Source organism: Leptidea sinapis, chromosome 32 (genome assembly GCF_905404315.1).
Source record: "Leptidea sinapis chromosome 32, ilLepSina1.1, whole genome shotgun sequence".
In the NCBI taxonomy this organism is placed as follows: Eukaryota; Metazoa; Arthropoda; class Insecta; order Lepidoptera; family Pieridae; genus Leptidea; species Leptidea sinapis.
In genome coordinates, this window is record NC_066296.1 from 6,548,923 (window position 1) to 6,574,006 (window position 25,084).

At 34.1% G+C, this 25,084-nt stretch overlaps 1 protein-coding gene across 1 annotated transcript in view; it reads right to left on the reverse strand.

Moving 5' to 3' along the window:
- The window catches only part of LOC126974412 (uncharacterized), a 375,370-nt gene that overhangs the window by 142,031 nt on the left and 208,255 nt on the right, over positions 1-25,084 (reverse strand). The window contains exon 4 of the mRNA XM_050821894.1: positions 23,418-23,442. The gene's annotated coding sequence lies outside the window, so the exon portion shown is untranslated. The remainder of the gene's footprint in view (positions 1-23,417; positions 23,443-25,084) is intronic.

The following is a 25,084-nucleotide window of genomic DNA, read 5'->3' on the forward strand; positions in this document are numbered from 1 at the left end:
TCCGTTCATTAGTTTAGGAGTTCACTGGAAACAAACATCAGGATACTTGACTTTTACCAAACAAAACATTTACACCGCACATTGAATTATATGATGTTAAATAAAAGTCACAGGGCGCCAGGTCAGGACTGTATGCCGAATGACTCATTATCTCGACACATGCCATAGTCAAATATTCAACAGTCCGTTTTGCGGAGTGCGCTGAAGCATTGTTGTGGTGAAGGAGGATCCTGCTTCGAGAGCGCTCCTGTCGATGTTTTTCTAAAACAACAGGCAAACTGCGATTGACATACCAGTCTGCAGTAAATGTCCTTCCATCTACTAGCACAGCTGTCGCGAAATGACCTTTCCGACCAAAGAATAAGGCAATCATCTTTTTTCCTTGACATTTTCCTTTCTTTACCTTAGTTGGCCGATCCTCGAAAGGAAACACCCACTGAGCTGATTGTCTTTTGGTTTCGGGTTCATAGTAATATATCCAGCTTTCATCACCTGTGACGATGTCAATGTCCATGCGAAAGTGTTTCTGGTAGTCGGTGAAAGTTCGTGTAATATTTTTTGAATATTACCCATACCAATGCCTAGGCTTGCTCGTATCTGCTGATAGGTTCTCTTATCTTCCGCTATGAGTCGCACAGCACTGATGTTATTTTCAGTAGTCGCTGTTAAAGCACGTTACTCACGTGAATCTTCTTGAGATTGCTACGTCCACGCTTTAACTCGTTAAACCAATTGTAAATAGTGGCACGAGATGGGGCTTCATTAAGAAATGCTAATCGCAGCCTATCATAGCTTTGTTGTTGTGTAAGCCCACAACGAAAGCCATAATAAATCATTGACTGAAAATTTTCTCGCGCTAGTTTCATTTTCACGTGTAACAAGAGTTTTAGATTTGCCGCCAATTCACAAAAACAAATGAAAAAAAAGATGCAATATACTACGTAAGGTTACCAGAGAGTTCTAAAATTGAAATACAAAAAAAGTTTTCATTAGCAATGTTTCTAACTGGCCAGTTATGAGCATATTCAGTGTTACCCACGTATGAAGTTATATAATTATAACTTATATTTATACTACTCTCTTTTATAGAAATGTAATGACGTCATTTTCATCGTCATTTTTGGTTAACTCTATTATTTCGTTACGTATCGTTATTGTGAATGTTTACTCAAACTATTAAACTAAATTGCGAACGTACACTAACGAAGTTTACATCGCAGTTTGATATACTTTGTAGCAAAACTTAGCCAATTTCCCAGACTCATTATTAATTCTAAATAGATTACCACTATTTACTTCGACGTTCTTCATCAAAAAAATATAATATTCTTATAATAAAGTTATAATGGACTTTCAGAAAGCACTCAAAGTTTGTCAAGATTTCTATTAAATATTATATTATCGCATTAGCATATTAAATTTCCGCTCTGTCTATTTATCTATAGTGGTTTTATACACAGATTATTTTTTATTTAAATCTGCGATCGACCTTTATAAGCCTTAAAACCTTTCAACATTTTAAAGTCGCGTGGAACTCTCTCTCCAAATAGATTTTTTTTTAACAAAAATACAACCGACTTTAAAAACACTATTCCAAAACAATAAAATATAATATGCACTAAATAGTTTAAAAATAATTGCAAGTTTTATACAATCTAATAAATTATTCTAATTCTAGTAACGATTATTGTTATTTTTGGAATCGGTGTCCTTCCGCCTAAACCTACCATGGCTGACACCGACTCCAAAATTAACAATAATCGTAACTAGAATTAGATAAATTTATTAGATTTTATAAAACTCGCAATTCTTTTTTATTCTTTAAAAAAAACATACCTACGAATTGAGAACCTTCTCCTTTTTCGAAGTCGGTTAAAAACTATTCTTATTTACAGTTTACTGTTGGAAGTCAGATATTACGTAATTTATTTTGAGATTTATACGAATTATTTCGCATAAACCTCAAAATGGGTAGTTCCCGTATTCAAAAGTGGGGATCGAAAAGACATAGCAAAGTACAGACCAATATGTATTTTATCAATATTTTCTAAAGTTTTTGAAAAATTAATTTGTCCGCTACTAGCATGGTACATGAAACCAGCGATGTCAGAAAACCAGCACGGGTTCATTAAAAAAAGATCAACTATGTCTAATTTTGCCTTCTTTGTGGATGACGTAACAATGGCTCTGGATAATACAGCTCAAGTATATTGTGTTTACGCGGACCTATCAAAGGCGTTTGATGTAGTTGATCACTATATTTTGTTAGAGAAACTCCGGAGATACGGTATCTGCAGGATTCTACTTAGCTGGTTTGAGTCGTACTTAACGATCGCAAAATGAATGTGGTTTTAGGAGGATATCAGTCCCACACATTTGTTGCGACGTCAGGAGTGCCACAGGGCTCCAATCTTGGGCCCTTGTTATTTGGAATATTCATAAACTTATTGAATTAGGCATTACTTTGCGGAAATCCATAATTATACAAATTATTTAAGTTTTCTTTAGTGTTAATTCCGTCAGTCCGCGTTGAATGTTTCAAGTACTGTCAGTTCCAAATATATGCTGATGACCTAAAGATATACAGTACGATTAATGACATATGTGATTCAATTCATATTCAAAGAGACTTGGATAGACTCTCTGATTGGTGCGATCTCAATAATTTAAAATTAAATCACTTGAAATGCAAAACCTTCAGCAGAAAAATTAAAAATGTTGAGTTCGATTATAGTACCAAAAACAACATTTTAGAAAAAGTAAATCAAATAAAAGATCTTGGCGTGATCGTAGATTATAAATTAAGCTTTATACCTCATATTGACAATATAGTTAAAAATTCACTAAAATTGTTGGGATTCATCATCAGGAATACAAAGGCATTTAGAAAGTCTTCTACTAAACTAGCACTTTTTAATTCGCTTGTTCGAAGCAGACTTGAATACTGTTCTATTGCATGGAACGTATATTATCAATTAACATTTATTTACATAAAAAATACAAATTAACATAAACATAGGGTAGAGAGAGTCCAGAAGAAGTTCTTACGACACCTAGCATACAAGGATAAAATACATAAAAAGGTTAACACCTACACTGTTCTTTTAAAATTTTATAAAGCGTCGTCACTGTCTGATCGCAGGGACTTAATTGATCTCTCTTTCCTAAAAAATGTTATAGATGGAGGGGTCGATTGCCCAAATCTGTTGAGTAGGGTTCAATTGGCGGTACCAAAGCGGAATGCTAGGTCACATGTTCTCAAAAAACTAACGTTCAGGCCTAGATTAACTAGATCGAACTTAGGCAGATCCGCCCCTTTGTATAGAATAGTTGTCACCTACAACAACTTGGTTAAAAGGGCTGGTATAGATATTTTTCAGCACTCTGCCCCATGTTTCAAAAAAGAAGTCAAAAAAATTATGAAAGTACTGCAAGATGGTTAGTCATTGTTCGTAATTATTGTTTTATTCTTTAGTTTTTTCTTGGTTATTAAGTAAGAACATAGTTATTTTATTTTTTTATCAGCCTTTTGCTTGTGGCTTTAATTTGTAAATTTTTTATCAAAAATTGTTTTCAAAAGTTTTAGTTTAACAAAGGATGTATATAATGTTAATTACTATTATTACTACTATTAAGCATGTCGAGTTAGCCTGTAAGTGGAGTATACAACATTATAAAAGAATTTTTAAATGTATCTATAGATTAAGATAGTTGTATGCACGTTGGCTTCCTAATAAATAAATAAATAAATAAATAAGTTATTTGGTTCCTTAATTCTGATGCTCTGAGGCTCCTTCTGCCTGGTGGTACGGACCCGTTGACTAAAGTATCAGGATGGACCCAAATGACGATATTGTGGATGTTGCGGAAAAGAACTGGTTAGCAAACGAAGAAAGTTCAGAAAAGAAACAACAGAGAGAAATGGAGGAAGGAAGCTTTCACCTAGTCAGGTTCTATGTTTCCACAGGAAAAAAAATCTTATTTTTATTTATTATATTATTACCCCCTTATTCATATGGTACGCTAACTTTAAACAGCCGCTTAGGAGTGTTTTTCTCATTCTAACTTAGGTCAATAGAAGAAGACTGAGTGAGAATTAGCAATGCTTTAAGTTAGCAGACTATTATGAATAAGGGGGTTAGGATTTAATGCTAATCTTAGATAATAAAGCATTTCTCATTAATATACTTTCAGTTTTATTTTTACAAACACGTGTTAGCCCTTAATGTCGTGTCCCGAGCTGCTGACTAATCCAGGTGGCAGTAGCGTATGCAGCTGTATGTAATTTCATAGGGAACACACTTGAAATATCTATTTTTTTTCATACAGCTCATTCGGAAGGCAAATTTCCTTAGAGACGAGCAAGAAACTCTAAGGTTGCTCTTTCAAAACAGATAAGGTATCTCTTTTAAAAACAGATAAGGTATAACAAATTATTATTTATGATTGGAACGAAGTTCCTTACGGCAGGCTTGGAGGGGATAGGGATTTTGCTGCGCGACCGAACTGAAAAAATGTGATAGTAAAACCCTAAGAAAAAATCCGTGGAAAAAAGTGCGTGGAAAAGTGCGTGGAATAAAACCGTTAAATGAGACGTGCGCAGGCGCGACAGTCGCATACACAAGCGAGTAGTGTATATATTATCAATATTATTATATTAATATATGATAACGATTATAGCAATATTAGAACGATTTTTTTTGCAATTTGTGTCGATTCTACATTAGTCGAAGGAACTTCGTTCCTACCTGGTGTCCCACGACACCACATAATTTTTTATTATTATTGTTATAAAGTATGCCAATCTTAAGTATATTAAAATGTAACATTTACTTCTTAGTTCGAGCTACAAAGTGTTTCTTGTTCTCAGCTTAAGAGTGGGGACCAAGCCAACGGCCTTGAGGAATCGAGCGGAGCTAAGTTACCTCTCTCGCACAGGATCGCCATAGTTTTAATTCATAATTGGAAGCATTTTTAATTTATTACAAACATTATACAATTTTCTTTACAAAACTAACAAAACTATGTCATGTTAAATAGTATTGACGATCTGTATAGCCGAGTGGTTAGCGATCCTACCTAGAGGTAGAGGTCCAGGGTTCGAATCCTGGTAGGTACAAGCATTTATATGATGAATATGGATGTTTTTTTCCGAGTCATGGATGTTTAAATGTATTTATGTATGTTTATATGTATGTTTATACGAATTTATGTATGTTTAAGTAAGTATATTGTATTAAATATATCATTGCCTTGTAACCCATAACACAGGCTATATATGCTTAATTTGGGGCAAGATAATTTGTGTAAAAAGTGTGTCAATATTGGTGTACAATAAGTAAATACATTTTCGTACAAATATTATATCTAGATTGAATGATAAGTAGGTTGGAGCCACCAACTGTAAAAAGTAAGGGGTAGTTTAGGGGTAGGGTTTAGGGGTAGTCTATAAAAAATATAAATGTAAAGAAATATTGCATTTTCCACTGATATTGAGTAGATATATAATTATTTCTTGTTAAAAATATAAGCTTTATATAAACCGTTAAGAATTGGTTTCAATTATGCGCTATTTGGCCTTAAGCATTAAACAGATTTTGTAAAATGTTTAGTATGGATACGCCCGTTTAATGTTATCGTCGGATTTCCTCAATAAGTACGAGTATAGTCGTTTACAGAAAACGATTCGCTGGCATGCGACTACTTGTGTAACCGTACCACTATAACTGTAACCATAATGTTCTTTAAACTGCCGCTCACATCTCGTTGCGAATGTCATACCCAGTTATTTACATTTATATCGTCTTTTACGGTCATTAGGTTGTGTTTGGCTACACACCAAATTACTAGCCGACCTAGACACTTTAAATTGTTTTAACTTCTCTAATATTATAATGGGGAAATTATATAGTATCAGGCACAAAGAAGAAAATGGTATTCCAACCAAAAGATACAATTTGTTATTTTTTATAGTGATAACCCTCACTTCTGGGATTAATTACACAAATTAAATTTACAAACAAAATTTATGATCGATGCGGGACTCGAACGCGCCACCTTTCGCGTTCCGTACCCCATTTGCTCTTCCACTGAGCCAACCGTTCGACTGAAGTATCAAATCAAATCAAAACAGTTGATAACCTGCTCAACCCCAATTTTTCAACGTTCAGCTGATGGTTATTGATACACCCTGCCCATTACAATACAGTGCCGCTCAGGATTCTTGAAATACTCAAGAATTCTGAGTGGCACTACAATTACGCTCGGCACCTTGAGACATAAGATTTTAAGTATCGTTTGCCCAGTAATTTCACTACGGCGCCCTTCAGAGAGAAACAAACATGTTCTGTTAAACTTTGCTAAAAATTGAAACTAAAATAAGAAAGACACTGGGATCACATAATATCATCAGTAAGTATTTTGTTTTTTATTAATTTCAATGTAAAATAACACGAAGCGTATGTTACATAATTTGGCACGCACACAAGCATCTTAACAAATAGCCAATACACACCAAAATACAAAGTTGCCGTAGTAAAAAAGTAGGTAGAAAATCTCATCAGCGCTGTAATTTCACTAGCTAAGGCGCGCTTTAAAGCTCTGTTCAAACTGACGCGAATAACGCGCGGGACGCGGCCGGAAGTCGCTCGCGCCGATTGTGTCAACTAACTTGTATGGACGTGTTCAAATTGACGCGAGTAGTCGCTCAAGTTGAAGCGAAACAAGAGCGGGACGGGACGCCCGGCGGGATTGTTTGATCTCACAATGCATGATGTTTCTCCACTGAAGAACCAAAAATTACACGCGGGAAGTCGCGTCAGTTTGAGGGGCTAAGGGAGCGAGCGAATTGCTCTAAAACGCGTCCCGTGTCAAGCGCGTTATTCACCTCAGTTTGAACAGAGCTTAAACCGAAACACTAATAGTGCCTGCACACTATAATATGTAGATTATATTTTGTTATTTGGTAGAGTTCTGGTAACAGGCATCGCGCCTGATGCCACTGCTTGTGGGGGCGACATGGGGTGGGTCGTTCCCTTCCCTAAAATATGGTCGAGGGAGGCGATGGCTAGGTTCATGCGTCATGCACCTCTGGATCTCGATGATCCTCTCACCGGGAAATCTGATTTATGTTTTATATTTCTTTGATTTTCTTTTTTTTTAACTTAAGTTATTATATATTTTTTTTATGTAATAGCTAATGAAATGTTTGCATAATGCCTATATTTTATTTATTTTATTTACGGTATGTGTGGATTGATGCATCTACTGTACTGTACTATATGTATATGTACTCAATAACTATAACTATGTTTTTACTTACAAATTTACATTTTTTTGACTTACTCGTGTAACGGCCGTTAAACGGCGTAACTATCGTTGACTTTTCTGTCCCAATAAACTTATCGACGGTAACTCACCTTATCCGTACACGCTGTCAGTCAGTAGGACGACGTATAGCTTACCAGCGATAGAAGTTTGTATGGAAATTTCAATTCACGCGTCCCAATATAAGGCGATAAGAATGACTTATCGGGTATATTGGGACAGCTTCAGATTATTGACAGCAAATAACTGACAGTAGAAGGTAGTAATTTATATTTATCTGTAGGTAGTATATTGCGAACGGCCGTAAGGCATTTAGAAATTGACGTTTAAATATTTCTGTTGCATCACTTTGCATATATTTAAATTGAATGGTTTGTAAATTTAATTGAAAATAAGAACTTGTAATATATAACCTGTTTTGAAAAGAGTTTCTTGCTCGTTCTTTTCTAAGGAAATCTGCCTTCCGAACGAGCTGTATGCAAAAATGACATATTTCAAGTGTAATACAATTTACTACGGAATAAAATATTTTTGATTGATTGATTGACTATGGTGTGAGGCAGAAAAATACGCCCCTGTGGTCCCTTGACATCCTTATTAAAGTTAACCTACTACTATTGCATAATAATTGTAGATAGGTATTTTATATGTATGGTTTGTAAATATTTTCAATACTTATTTAAAGGACAATGCGTCTGAACCAGGTATACATGCAAAATTTTCGCTTAAATTATAATTTCGCATATATTTATTTTAAATCAGATGCGAACAGGGGTTTAAAAGTTATATTAATAGAAAGTAATGTATCGTTTCGAAACGAGCGGAACTGCCATATTAGCCCGGAAACGTCACTGTCACTAAAACCCTCACCGAATGATACCAGTTTATTATGAACTCCCTTTTTAAAGGGAAAAGCAAGGATAACTACATATTCTAGGAAATAAATTGACTGAGAACCAAAACAAAGCTTACTTTTTCCTCACCACTGGCTAAATATTATTTGATCTTGAGAATATTTCTAATGTTTTACCGATGATTTAGTTAAGACGCAAGAATAGCCCAAATTTCATACAAGGATCGGCATTGTCCCTTTGATCTTGTTTTAAATTATTTTAACACGCTTTATTATATGACTACAAGAAAACATAACCAACAAAAGATCCTTAATTGTATTTACAATTAAGCGAATCGTTTTCATTACGACTCGTAATAACTTTAAGCAGCCGTAGATGATACCGTTTCCAATTAAAGTGGCTTGACACTAATAACGTTGTTTAACGATAACGTCGTTTCATCATAAGTGGCTCTTTTACGGTCAAAGAACGGCGAAGGCTTTCGTACGTTTTATAGTAAGAAAAGCAGGGGTGTTTAAAGCCGCTATCCCAAGAAATCGCAAAAAAATCGCATAATTGAAAACATTTCTTGGCGGTTTATTTATGTTTATATTTTTACAAAATATAATTATACATCTAAAGAATATGAGAAGAAAATAATTTTTTCTTTACATTACTATTTTTTATAGACAGTGCGAAAAAAATCCTCAAAATACCCCTAACTTTTTTAGTTGGGGCCATGCTAATCATCAATCAAGATAAAAGTTGTACGTAAATGTATTAATGGTACACCAATACTATTTAACATTACAATAGTTTTGTTAGTTGCGTGAACAAAATTGAATTATGTTTGTAATAAATTAAAAATGCATCTAATTCTGAATTAAAACTATGGCCATCTTGTGCGAGAGAGGTAACTTAGCTCCGCTCGATTCCTCAAGGCCATTGGCTCGGTCCCCAGCCTTAAGCAAATAATGAAAAAAAGAACGCCTTACACGTTTAACAAGCAAATATCACCCCATACGTAAATGTTACCTGAAAATATAATATTGAAATAGTGATTATGTTTACATATCATAATAGTACGTAGTAACGTATGATAGTAATCATTAATGAACATTCACTCTTAAGAGTGATTTTCATTACTACACCCATGCTTTAAATCCTCTATTAAAGATTCTGAAACAGCTTATTTCCAGCATTCAAACACCCAATGTTCTAATAACCATTACATCATCGAAACGAGTGTTGTAATGTTGTACTGAATTTCATAACAACACTCCTTTTTTTTTCGATTCCTTCATTCGCAAAGAGTTTCAACAGACAGCCACATTCTTATTGCTCGATGCGTGGTATTGTTTAGTAAGCTAACAGTTTCAGAATCTTTTACAGGATTCATATTCTGGGTGTAGATAAAGTCTTGTATGCAACTGTTGATAATTAGGTATTAAAACACTCATGTGATACTATTATCACACTTGGCTTCGCCTCGTGTGATAAACCCACATTCGTGTTATAATACCCCTTATTACACAACAGTTGCATAAATAACTAATAGCACTAGAAATAAGGTATTGCTTGTAGCTAGCTTTAAGGGTAAATGTGTACACTTTTATAATAAAGTCCCACCCACTGGTCAGGCATTATCTATAAATAAATTTAAATATTTTAATAAAAAATGCCTCTGTCGTAAATCATACTACTCCACAGCTGAATATCTAAGTGACCGGATAGCCTGGGACTAGATTATGATTATTTTATAGCAACACTGGGATAGTTTCTTGCGCCGCTTCTTCTCTCTCAGAGCGCCATTTGTTTCCAAAGCGGTAGTAGCATCTAGTATATTAGAAATGACATCAAAAAGAATTCTAAAGCAATCAACTTTGAGAAAATAAAAGCCTTTTTATAATCATATATAAAGTTTCATTGAAAAAACAGACCTTACTGGCAGAAATTATACGCCAGATTTTGTATTGAAACGTTTGTACGAGCAGAGGTTTAAATGCTTTTATTGAAAAGTAAACATTGAACCCGCTTTCCAATGTAAACCGATAAAGTTTAGCATTTGTGCTTGCAAACGATAGTACCTCACGAACATTGTTATATGTTATTTCCACGAACCATTATTTATTTTAACCCGTGTTTAGTTAGTTATCTTATGCAAATATTGTCCCGGTTATGGTGAACTATTGTTGTTTTTAAGGGTATTGTTATTAATAGAAATAACATAATACCTACTAATATTATAAATGTGAATATAAATTTATTTGTTACGCTTTTACGCCGCAGCTACTGAACCCATTTTGATAAAATTTGTTACAGCGACAGACTAGAGTTTGGGAAAGGACATAGGCTACATTTTATCCTGGAAATATCCATGGCTCCCGCGGGATTTGTGAACAATTGAAATTCACGTCGATGAGCTATAACTATACCAATAGTAGGTTTAGTTTATCAAAGCAATCTTCCTCGAAATAAGATTCATATAATATGTTGGGAACGGGAGCGAAAACGGGAACCGAAGGTGGAATAGGACATGAGATAACCTTCAATTCCAAACTTGCTTATTATGTTTAAAAACCCTTTATCAACGCGGACGAAGCCGCGGGTATCAGCTAGTAATAACATAAAGACGTTGGCAATTACTTTGGAATTAATTTATGTTACTTTTTACCGCAAGAGAAACATGCACATTGTGAAGCAACAGAATGCAAAAGAAATCAAACTGCTGCAGTGTGGTTAACTGAGACTGCTCATGCGAATATTAGGTTGGTATCTACACAAGAGACATGTTATTGATTCATTTGATTATATTGTGACTTCCTTACAATAACGTTCTATGCACATATATTTAGTCTGGCCATAAATACTGTTACAGTAAAAAATTAACAAAATATTAAATTTGAATTTGGAATCTGTCATTTTTATAATATGCTTGTTGAGTTTTCTCGTTTTGGCGCTAATACATTCTACAATATTTTGCGATATTAAAATGGAGTGGGGTGATAAAGAGAACCGAATCGCTGTGATTGCATTACACGGTATGGAGCGCAAATGTAATTTTTAAAACTCTCCATACGCTTTCTATTAGTAAAATGTTTGTGGCCTTCCACGTAGTGTTCGTACGAAAAAGGTGGTTAAAGAAGTAAGGGAAAGAAGTCGAAAAAATTCCGTCCGAAAGCAAAAGATTTTATCTCGTGAGATGAAGATAGCACCTAGGACCATGTCGCATATTTTAAAAGATGACTTATGACTTGCAGCCTATAAGAGATTTAAACAAGAAAAAATTGGTAAAATCGAAACATTTACTGAAGCGGCAAATACGCAAAGGGAGGTCACAGAAAAATTTTGTTCAAGGATGAGATTTTTTTTTTTAATTGAGCAACATTTAACCAAAACAATGACCGTATTTTTGCTCAAAGCTCTAAGGAAGCTTCCCGCTTAGTGGACAGAGTGCAACGTGGGTACTATCCGACTGCAGTGATGGTTTGAATAGCTATGAAGGAGTGACTGAGCCATACTTTTGTGAAAAAGGTATCAAAACATCGACACAAGTGTATCAAGATACCATTCTTGAGAAGCCCCTTAACACAATCCCAAATTATTCAAGATTAAGACACGGTAAATGTAATATATTATATGGAAACAGTAATATCTGATGCCGGCTAGATTATGGGTACCACAACGGCGCCTATTTCTGCCGTGAAGCAGTAATATGTAAGCATTACTGTTTTCGGTCGGAAGGGTGCCGTAGCTGGTGAAATTACTTGGCAACTGAGACTTAACATCTTATGTTTCAAGGTGACGAGCGCAATTGTAGTGCCGCCCAGAAATTTTTCGTTTTTCAAGAATCCTGAGCGGCACCTGAGCTGAACGTCCCGCACGTCCCGTCCCTTATTGTCATAAAAAAACAACATTCTAGGCTTAGTATCGTATTTATTCAGGCTTCCAAATACTGCTGAAAATATATTCAATATTAGGAATTTTTAAAAATATGTTTCGAACTGGGCTAATAGGTTCGGGAGTGTCTGTGACGTTATTGTACACAAAGCGATCTAGTTTGGCGCAAAGCCAATACCCCACATATTATGTGCGAGCTTTACACGTTATAATCAATCATACCGACTTCACTTATGGCTTGTTCGGCTTTGAAATGACGTGGTGTTTGCTATACAGTAAATTACTTTTATCTACACCCATGCTTTAAATCGTATATTTAAGATTCTAGCTTAGAATAACGTTAAAGTTTAACTAACTAAGATTTTAACTTATTGCCAACATTAAAACACCCAATGTCCTAATAACCATTACATCATCCAAACAAGTGTTGTAATGTACAACATTATATCATCCGTTTTCATAATAACACTCCTTTGGATGATATTAATTGTTACTAGGACTGGCTTTTTTAATGTTGGCAGTAAGCTAACTGTTTCAGAATCTTTTATAGAGGATTCATATTATTGGTGTAGATAAAGTCTTGTATGCAACTGTTGATAATTAGGTATTAAAACACTCATGTGATACTATTATCACATATATATCACAAATACACCCTTTATTACACAACAGTTGCATAAATACCTATACTAAAATCTTTGAAATTTTTGTCTAAAGTTAAAACATTACAACTTAAAGCAGCACTAGCTGAAGTCCGCGACTTCGTCCGCGTATATAAAGGGTTTTTAAAAATTATAACCAAGTTTGGAATTGAAGATTATTTTTTTTATGACAATAAGGGACGAGACGAGCAGGAAGTTCGGCTGATGGTAATTGATACGCCGTGCCCATAACAATGCAGTGCTGCTGGGGATTCTTGAGACATTAGATGTTTAGTCTCATTTGCCCAGTAATTTCACTAGCTACGGCGCCCTTCAGACCGAAACACAGTAATGCTAACACGTTACTTCACGGCAGAAAAAGGCGACGTTGTGGTACCCACAATCTCGCCGGCATTCTGTGCAAAGGAGCCTCCCATTGGTAATGAAGATTATCTCGTGTCTTATTCCATTTCCGGTTCCATATTTTATGAATCTTATTTCAATAAAGATTGCTATGGCTATGAATCTACTTAGGTGAAGTTATAGTTCATCGACGTGAATTTCTGTTTTTCATATACCCCGCGGGAACCTACGATTTTTCCGGGATAAAGTGTAGCCTATGTCCTTTCCCAAGCTGTAGTCTATCGCTGTACCAAATTTCATCAAAATCGGTTCATTAGCTCCGGCGGTAAAGAGTAACAAACAAACTTACATTCACATTTATAATATTTAGTAGGGATAATACAACGACCCAAATAACTCAGTGCTTAGTGACTAGAGTGAGGTTCCGGGTTCGAAATCCGGTAAGTGCAAACATTTATATTATGAATGTAGATGTTTGTTTCCGAGTCATGGATGCTTATATATATTTATGTATGTTTAAGTAAGTATATTTTATTAAATGTAGGTATCTCGTTGTCTTGTACCCATAGTACAGGCTATAGTTTGGGACAAAATAATTTGTGTCATAGTGAGTCAATATTATATCATCTTAATATATATAAATTACGTGACACGTGGTTTGTCCGCGATGGACTCCTTAACTAATGAACGAATCTTAATGGGGATTACTTCATGGAGTGCAGTTTGGTCCAAGTTGGACCAAACCGCACTCCATCAAGTTTGAGAGATACTTTTATTTCGATCGGTCCAAGACCCATAATTATTTTTATTTCCAATATTTGTTTTGTAAGGACATATTTTCTATGAGAGAATTTACTGACGCACGGTTTGGCAGTTCTTCTGTGAAGCAATTTCATTATAACAACCACGGATCTTTTTCTTTTCTGTGATAACAACAAGGAGCATACGTTACGAAATAATTCTTGATGTTATGAAAAATTATTGACAAATTCCAATTATATTTTTATTTTTTATTTATATTTTTTTTTTTTGTTAAATACAGAACAACTGTCGGTCGAGTCAGCTAGTTTATTATATATTTATAAAGTATAGTATTAATAAATTTCTTAATTAGTCTTAAGTTTTTGTATGCTTTTCATATAAGCTGGATAGAGAACACATGGTTATATTAAAAATCTGGACATACACTATTCCAAAGCAAAATAAATAATATCATTTCATTTCATAAAGCTCAGTAGATACCATAGACATTTAATATACTAGTATATATTATAGACGATCTGCCACTCAATTATGTGTGACCGATTGTGATTTATCAATGTCTGCATTTGCTAGTGTTTAGCTACAGCCTAGCGAAACTCTCTTAGAAAAAAGCGATTCACTTGATTGTATGAAACGTGCAGTCATTGATAGATTGACAGATGACGGCTATAATCTTGTGACAAACGGAGATATCCGAAATCCACTACGTTTTAAGCAACTATTCTCTATCAAACTTAGCCGGATTATGCTTCAAAGAGTCATTGAGAGCAAAATTCAAAGAAATTAACATCTTGACTGTTGCTATCAATATATTCTTGATAATGTAATGTATGTTCATAGGCACATAAGTGAATTTGCCAGAAACTGTCATAACCATAATGTTAACACCAGGAACAGACATAAACTTATGATGCCTACTACTCGGCTAAGTCGAGCTAGTTAGTCTTTTGTGGGGCGATGTATATGCTTTTACAACAAGATCCCAGAAAAAGTTCATAACAAAAGTATTACGTTATTCAAAAGAATTGTCGAAAAACGTTTGTGTGGTAAAGGTTACTACAACATAAATGACTTTCTTAATGATACCACAGATTGGGAATGAAGTGACCGCCCTCAGGCTATTTAATAATAAGTTTAATTGTACAATATTACTTTGTAAACATATTTATTCCATGAAAAGAAAAAGCCCGCTGAATTTGTTGCGCCCATACTTCCCAGGTCTGAGGCATTCATTTTGGAATGGGTGGTAGTTTTATGACTTTCAATAAGTGATGTCACATCCTATTTTGAATAAAAATATTTGAATTTAAATTTGTATTTGAATCGCCAATCCCCATACTGTAATTACTACTATTTCAAACTTATCTCAAATGACTGCATGTTTCATACCAAACTAAATTTCAATTTTTACTAAGGCAGTCCCGCCTCGTATTACTTAGTATTTATATACTCTTTGATTAGCTCGTTTAATAAATTTCAAAATACTAAGGAACTAATTAAAATCAAAGACGGTTAAAGTAATAATAGATCTAGTCTACGTGAGTAGTAAACCTAGATTATTTATATGTCTGGATAGAACATGACAGCTGTGAAAACGTCGAAAATAATAGACTTTAGAACTAACCTCTATTTTGGACAATTCACACACACTAAACACAAAATGTCATACAAATCGCGAGTGTAAGCAAAGCTTGTCACGCACACTTAACTAATATTCCTCGCCTGTTTTAATCGAATGTCTAACAGCCAGAGATTCTATCTAGACGTATAAATTATATAAGGCTGTTCATTGATTTTGATTGGGTTAGTTTGAATTCACTGTCAAACTGTCAATACAGCGTTTCTAAAGTTTGTTATAGTTGAACATAAATTATTTTAATCCTTTCCTGTAAGTAACAACAGCATCTGTTAAGCGAACCAAAATAATATCACGTCATGGGAAAGATTCTTTGTCCCTCAAGATCTATTGCACAACGGACATAACATTTTAATTTTTTTATGAAATACCAAACTTTAACTACTGACTATCTATCTGACAGATAGTACTAATATAGTTCATTGAGGTTTTGTACACTACCACCCTTAACGTCTGCAATAAATTTTTTCATACTCATTTATTAGTGCATGAAAATCCATTATGTATATATATATATATATATATATATATATATATAAATAAATAAATAACATAAAAACATATATATGTATATTTGATATTAATAGTACGATTAATTATTATTAGTAATAGACTTAGGGAGTAAGCTAGTCAATGCATGACGAAAGCGTTTCGAACGAACGGCATACTCTTGATTATTGGAACGAAGTTCCTTACTGCAGGCTTGGAGGAGATAGGGATTTTGCTGCGGGACCGAACTGAAAAAAATGTGATGGTAAAACCGTAAGAAAAAAGTGCATGGAAAAGTGCGTGGAATAAAACCGTTAAATGAGACGTGCGCAGGCGCGACAGTCGCATACACAAGCGAGTAGTGTATATATTATCAATATTATTATATTAATACTAACTGACCCGGCAAACGTTGTTTTGCCATATAAAGTATAATTCACGCGATAGTTTTATAACTAATAAAATATTGCCTATATTATAGCCTGTACATCATTTTGATCTATTGTCAATAGTTTTTGCAGCGCACGCAAAAATAGGTTTTCGATTTTACACCTTGTGTTACAAAATAGCAATTTTATTACGGATCCCTAATTTTGAAAAAAAAACATAGCCTATAGCCTTCCTCGATAAATGGACTACCCAACACTGAAAGAATCATTCAAATCGGACCAGTAGTACCAGAGATTAGCGCGTTCAAACAAACAAACAAACAAACACTGCAGCTTTATAATATTATTATAGATATGATAACGATTATAGCAATATAAGAACGATTTTTTTTGCAATTTGTGTCGATTCTACATTAGCCGAAGCAACTTCGTTCCTACCTGGTGGCCCACGACACCACATCATTTTTTTTGTCATTTCAAATCGTTTTTGCATAATTTAATTAACTAATATATTGTTTTACTTAACAATATAGTTAAACTTTTGATAGTCAAATACACATATACGTTTTATCGTAACTCGTATCGTATCGTGTAGTGCACTTGAAGTGTTACGTTTTCGCTCAATTTCAGTTTTCCCTTGAAAAACGTTTACTGTTCGGCACTGATCAGTTTCACGCGTGGTCTATCAACAACAGACGCAGGATTCAACCTGATTAAAAGCATTTATGAAACCTGGGAGAATTCGCAGGATGCTTTAGGTATATTCTGCGACTTATCCAAGGCTTTTGATTGTGTGCGACATGACATCTTGCTCATGAAGCTTTGCCACTACGGTGTAACTGGACTGGGGCTCTACCTTATAGAATCTTATTTGTGGAATAGTGTCCAGCACACAACAGCACATAAACGGAAAAAAATCATCGGGATCGGCAGTCCGCATAGGAGTCCCACAAGGTTCCATTTTAGGACTGTTCTTGTTTTTGATTCATATAAAGACTTCCTATACCTGAATATGTCCAAGATAAGCATAAGGAAGTTGTGTTCGCAAATACATCACTGCTTTTCAAATTAAATAGATAGCAACAGAATTATGACCAACTAAATAAAGTATAGTGTACTTTGGATAAAGGGTTACAATGGGGTCCTCATATAAACAAATCGTTGAACAGGCTAAGCTCTGTTTCTTATGCGATTAAGAACAAAAGGCAATTGTGAGATATAGATACTGCTCGATTAGTTTATTTTTTAGTTATTTTCATAGCATGATGACCTATGGACCTTGCTGTGGGGTCATGCCACGGATGTCAATGATATTTTTGCCCGGCAGAAGCGAGATGTTCGTGCAAGTTATAAAATGAAGTCTAGGGACTCCCTGGGTGAAAAATTTAAGGAAATAAATATTTTAACTCTGGCTTCACAATATATCTATGAAAATATACCCAATGTTTAAATGTTAATTTAAAAATGTTTCACAATTTAAAAAAAACTCTGAGAGAAGCATAACTTGAATACAAGAAACAATATTTTTTTAAATAGGGGATGAGACGAGCATGATGTTCAGTTGATGATAATTGATACGCCATACCCATTACAATGCAGTGCCGCTCAGGATTCTTGAAAAACACAAACATTTTGAGCGGCACTACAACAGCGCCCGTCACCGTGTCTCAAGGACATGAGATGTTAAATCTCATTTGCCCAGTAATTTCACAAGCTACGGCGCCCTTCAGACCGAAACACAGTTATGCTTACACATTACTGCCTAACGCAGAAAAAGGCGAAATCGTCAAAACTTTTTTAAGCGCATTAAGTGATTTTTAGTAAATCGGCCGCGTTACAGACTAACAACCGGTTGTTCACGCTAATATAAAAAAAAACATGCTAGCCTTGATAATATTATATCTATTGTTATAATGAAGGGTTCCGTGTCATAAAATGGAGGTCAAATAATGCAGGCATCAAGAATTTTCTTGCCCATGAATCTAACGGGTGTTTTTCTAGTAATAATAGTAATAATGATTTAAATATTCTTCTTTATGGTATTTTGGTTTGAGCTGATGCTGAAATAAAACTGAAGTAAAACTTGAAGTAAATTATAAACGTTACAATCATATTCAGAACGAACGATACCTACTCACTCTATAATTTTACAATATGTATGTAGTGTAACAGCTATCTCCATCGTGCAAATAGCACAGTGAGTTGTGTCGGGCACATGTTTGGATATCGGCCAATGGCGTGTACTTCCATATTATGCGTCGCCCAGTCTAAATGCGGTCATTAGGAGGAAATGTGTGCTGTTCGTCATCGGCAACTTTATGTCCGGTCCAACAGCAAAGTGTGCCATTAGTAAGGATAATCTGTTTAATTTAAACTTGGAAGTTACTTTGAACGGAGAGCGGTAGAAATTAGGGGATTCATTTTGATATTATAAACGAAATGTCAAATTAGCTGAAATTATATTGTTTTTGTTCAATCTACAAAATTTAAAAATATAGTATTTCTTAACTTAATGAAGGTATTTTATTTTACGAGTATATTTAGTTGAAACTTATTATTAAATAGCCGAAGGACAGTCGCTCTATAGCCAATATGTGGTATTATTAGGAAAGTTATTTAAACCACATTTAAACGCCTCTTGACAATTATTTTCCAAATTTTATAACACGCTTTTCTTAGATTAAGGATTGGTCTTATATAATGAATAGCTTTTATATTACGGCAACATTTAGATGCTTCTGTGCGTGGCATCTTGACACTCAATGGCATCTTTCAAATTTTGTAACATACGCTTCGTGTTATTTTACATTGAAATAAATAAAATACAAAATAATTAGTGATGATGTGATCCCAGTGTCTTTCTTATTTCTTGTAGTATTATTTTTACAGATTTTTACTTAATTTTTACCAATGCAATTTTAGTTTCAATTATCAGCAAAGTTCAACAGAACGTGTAGCACGTGAACGTCACACATGTTCGAGACTGGCTCGAGTACCATTTGGGCGTAGTAAAAGTTGCCGCACTTTGGGACTACGCCTGCTATCCAGTTGGAGCGCAGCGGAGACCAATCCTTAATATAAGACAACTAATGTTTGTACATTTTACGGGATCATGTTGTAAGATCACATACATCGCCCAACAAAAGACATACCCCCTTATTCATAATGGTCCGCTAACTTTAAACAGCTTCTAAGGAGTGTTTTTTCTCATTCTGACTTAGGTTAATAGAAGAAGACAGAGTGAGAATTAGCAATGCTTTAAGTTAGCAGACTATTATGAATAAGGGGGTTAGTAACTTGTCTTGCTTGGTAACATAATATAGGCATATCAAGTTTAATTTTGTTTATTATGTTTATAGCAGTTTCTAGAAAAATTACTTATATGTGCCAATACGTACATAACATTATCAACAATATATTGGGTGGCATCATTTAAAATAAAATTGAAAAACAAAATTTATGAACGATGTGGGACTCGAACCCGCGACCTCTCGCGCTTGGTGCGAGCGCTCTTCAAACAGAGCCAACCGTTCGAGTGACGCAAGGTTCTTAAATCTTGATATGTCCTGTTCTACTCTCAGATTGTAGCTTCATCTACAGGATCTACTTTACAGTTGATAACCTGCTCAACCTCAATATTTGCATATTAGAAAATTGACTTGAGATGTCGCTCTTTCAAATCTTAGCAATTTTTTTTAAAGTGATAACCCTCACTTCTTGGATCAATTACACAAATTAAATTTAAAAACAAAATTTATGATCGATGTGTTCACCTCTCGCGTTCCGTGCGAACGCTCTTCCAACTGAGCCAACCATTCAAGTGACGTAGGGTTCATAAATTTTTACATCTTGTTTAAATTTTGTTTTTAAATTTAATTTGTGTAATTAATTCCAGATGTGAGGGTTATCACTTTAAAAATAATAACGAATTGATCGTTTAAAATATTTACTTCTTTATATTAACATGCAGAGATATAAGTTCACGCAGACAAAGTAGGGTACACAACTAGTCTATAACAAAACGTGTAAAGTACAACACTGGTGACCAACAAACCGCAGTCTTGATTAAAATGTACAAATGACTTGTAATGAAAGCTTCAGTTGCAAGTTAATAATATTGTTCTCTATTTTCCTTCGATCCAATTAACAGACATTGCACAATTCTTGTTCAATTGGATAGACACATTTTTCTATTCACAATATTATTTCTATCACTGACGCACAATAAATAATTAGACTCACAATTACACTCAAAAATTGACAGTGTTTCCACCGCGCTTTGAATACAACGTCACGCAATGACAAAGTGTTCTGTGAAAAATTATCCAAATAACAGTATATCCAAACATAAAAGGGATCGAGTGTCGTATTTTAGGTAGATGCCCCTTTAAATTAACAAAATTGGTTAAATAATTCGACGTTTTTTATTAGTTTGTTGTTTATTCCATATGGTTCTATCCTTATATTTTTACTGTACGTTAATATCTTGTAAGCAAAGCAATTTATCAGTCAGAGCATCGCTTTCCCGAAAATTAACTCGAGGAAAAAAAATTAAGAAGCTCTTATTTTTCAATAGACAAAACGGTCTACAATATCCGAATATTCAATACCTGGGATGTGTTAATATTGCTAAAATCTATCCTTCTAGCCTTCTACATTAGGTACCACTTCCGAGACTAAGAATGGTACTATAGTACCTATATTGACAACGGTGACATACGAGTATTATCTTGCCCCAAACGAGGCATAGCCTGTACCATGGGTACAAGACAACGATATATTTAGTACAATATGCTTACTTGAGCATACATAAATACTTATAAACATCCATGACTCGGAAACAGACATTCATATTCATCATATAAATGTTTGCACCTTCCGGAATTCGAACCGGGGACCTCTTGTCTCTTGACCTCGACATCGGGAGTGTAATGTTCTAAAAAATAAAAAATAAAATCCTGTGGACCACTTTTATTTAACATTTAGGGGGATAAAAAATAGATGTTGTCCGATTCTCAGACCTACCCAATATGCACTCAAAATTTCATGAGAATCGGTCAAGCCGTTTCGGAGGAGTTCAAAGTTTAACACCATGACACGAGAATTTTATATAATAGATTTAAAAATAAGTGTACACGGGTAAAATAGCATTTTCTATTTTTATATGGTGTTAACTTCAATGCTATGTAGTATGTAATTTTATATATTAGATATTTATTTCACAAAAAATTTGTAACCAGATAGAAGGTAGAGATTTATATAATAGTATAGATGACAGAGATGGAATCAATGTATGTGCTATATAAAAAATAAAATCTATATCTGAAAAAACGTATCCAATCTTTCCAACGTATTACCGAATGCCAGTGACGCTTTCATTAGGATCCGAGTTCCATCAGGCTTGCGGTCTTCTTGTCGGTATGGTTGAGAGATTGCTTAGCCACAAAAAGCTGACGTAGGATTTCTAAGAACAGGTTTATTTTTAGATACATGGTAGATTTAAAAATCCTAAATAAATTACACAAAAATATAGATATCGTTAGGTATTATTTAATTAAGCATTATATTTGCTGGATGCAATTACTAATTGTGACAGTAATCACGACCATCATGTTCACGAAGCATCCTTACACAAACAATGAGTTCACGCTCTAAAGGTTGATGCATCCAGTATACGGTAATTTATATTTATACATTTAATTATTTATTACTTACACAAATAAAATTTGAAAAACAAAATCTTATGAACGATGCGGGATTCCAACCCACGACCTCCGGCGTTCCGTGCCGGTGCTCTAACCAACTCTGAAGCCACAACCTGAGAGTTGAACAAAGCAAACAGAATTTTATACCGAGGCGGTACTCGAACGGTTAGCTCAGTTGGTTAGAGCACCGGCACGGAACGCCGGAGGTCGTGGGTTCGAGTCCCGCATCGTTCATAAAATTTGGTTTTCAAATTTCATTTGTGTATTAATCCTAGAAGTGAGGGTTATCACTTTAAAAACATAACATATTGTATTTATTACTTTTTATGAAATAGTTTATATTATTTAAACACGACTCATATATTGGATGTAGCACCTAACAAACTAACTTGTTATGTATATAACAGCCATTGTAAAACATTATATTTGATTGAAAAGAGTGGCCGTTGAGTTTCTTTTCACGAACTCAACTTAAAATTAAAAAATAAATTAAATAAATAAATTCAGTCATTTAAAAGAAATATTTGTAGTGATGATTCAAAAGCGCTTAGCTTAAGCCTAATTGAATAAAGTTTATTTCACTTTGACTTTGAAGTTGATAAGTTATTTGAAAATTTGAAAAGTAGTACTAAGCCTGTAGATACTTAGCATCGATATAGCGAGCGCCGTTTAATGAGGTGTTCATCTGGAAAAGCAGGCCAAAATTATACGCGACCCTTTTTGCAAAAAAAAATTAACCGTGTCAACTTTAGAGATTCAATTAGATGTTATTTTGGAAACCCATAATTAGCTCAATATTCTTCAAATCTTTGCACTTTGCATAATATATTTTTACGAAGAATGCACCTCTGTCGGGGATCAGCGGGCGAGTTGAGCCTGTTGTTAAAAAACCTAGAGGTGCTTATACCTAGGGCTGACTTGCTCAGGGGTCATCCAATAATTAGGCAAAGTCAAACAAACTTTATTCAAATAGGCTTAAAATAAGCGCTTTCTAAATCGTCACTACAAATATTTCTTTTAAATTACTGAGCTTACCATATTATGTTCGTAAAAAGTTGAGCTCGTAAGAACACACAAGAAACTCATCGGCTACTCTTTTCAATAAAATATACTGTTTTACAATGGCTGTTATTTACATAACAAATTAGTTTGTAAGGTGCTGCCCCAAAAATATGCGTCGTGCTATAAATTATTCATAAAAATTCATTAAAATTTAACTGTATATATATAAATAATCGTATATTGTGTGTATCAATCTTTATTATATAAACCCCATCCCCTACTGTGACTTGCCATCACAAAACTTTTCATCCCCCAGTCCCTTCTCAGAAAATTATCCTAGTATGATGTAAAGTAGAAATTGTTATACATACATTCTGGTGCTCTGGTAGCGGGGATCTGTAACAAAATAATTGAACATTTAATTATATTTCCATATGACCGAATTTATTAATTTACAGGTAAATACAGGTCTAACGTTTTTTTTTTTAAATAAACACTTATAATAGGTACCTTTCATGGTGGAAGTATGAAAAATTTTAAATAATAAAGATATACTCCTAGCTTTTCAAGGGCAACAATAAATTTATTTATTTACTACACAATTTTCACAATGTTTTTAAATCTTTAGCTTCCCAATTTAAGTTCAGCTTAAATGTTATGTTAATGTTATGGTATTGTCACTCCCTATGGTAAATAAATATATTTCTATTCTATTTTATTCATAAAAATAGGTAGTAAAATGATACGTTCTTATGATTTTGTACTTATTTCCAAATGGAAACATAAATATAATAATTGTTCGAAAACTTTTACAGTACAAAATCCTTATAATAATAATAATATTGACACACTTTTACACAAATTATCTTGCCCCAAGTTAAGCACATAGCCTGTGTTATAGGTTACAATACAACGATATATTTTAATACAATATACTTACTTAAACATACATAAATACATATAAACATCCATGACTCGGAAACAAACATCAATATTCATCATGTATATGCTTGCACCTACCGGGATTCGAACCCGGGACTTATATTATGCTCCTTTAGGTATATTTCCTCCAATAAATAAAAAATAGAATAATATTTAGTTAAAATCGCTTAATAGGGTCATTACAATGTATGACTCAACGAGGCGTATGACACCCTTGAGCATACGGAACTCTAAAAAGTATTAAGAAAAGCTCTCATACATGAAAATACGATTATGTAAAGCTCACAATAAATGTGCAGTTGGATAAAAATATTTCCACGATGCTTTCTCGCAATGAGCATGAAGACATACGGAAAATAACTCAAGCAAAAAACGCCCCATTTCTATTAAACTAGACGAAAACGCTACAGGGCTACTACAGTGCTGAAACAGTTGCACAAAAAAAAATATTTTTACTATCGACACATATAAGACACATATCGACGTAGATAATTCATTTAATAGACTAATCCTGAACCTCAGCTTGAATATTTTTCTATATAAACACCCGTAACTAGCCTACTCCATTAATTAAATTCTATCCATTTATATATTTAATTACGAACAAGCGCCCGCAAATTTGCCTGCGTGGATTTTGGCGTAATATTACATAAACGTTGTTGCTGTTTCTTGGCACAAACTTACTGACAAAAACTCAATAAGTATATTTTCGACCTCGGTTCGATAAGTACTGCGTGTATGAATTGTAGCTAACGACGGTTATGAATTTATCGTATAAATATATATCATACGTCATGATTTCTTGTATATTTTTTATTTTTAATACATTAATATGTACTTTTTCTATAATGTATTACGCTTGACTTTGCACGGCTTTGATTCTGATACACGAAAAGGGAAAAATATTACTTCGGACACTGTTTTAAGAACAATGTGATTTATTTTAAAATTGATTCTACAATATTTTTATACAATCAAATAAATTAATCTAATTCTAGTTATTATTATTGTAATTTTTGGAGTCGGTGTCAGCCAAGATAGGTTTGTAACTACATACATAGTTAGAGGTGAGATATGCTGAGTCGTCACTTCATGT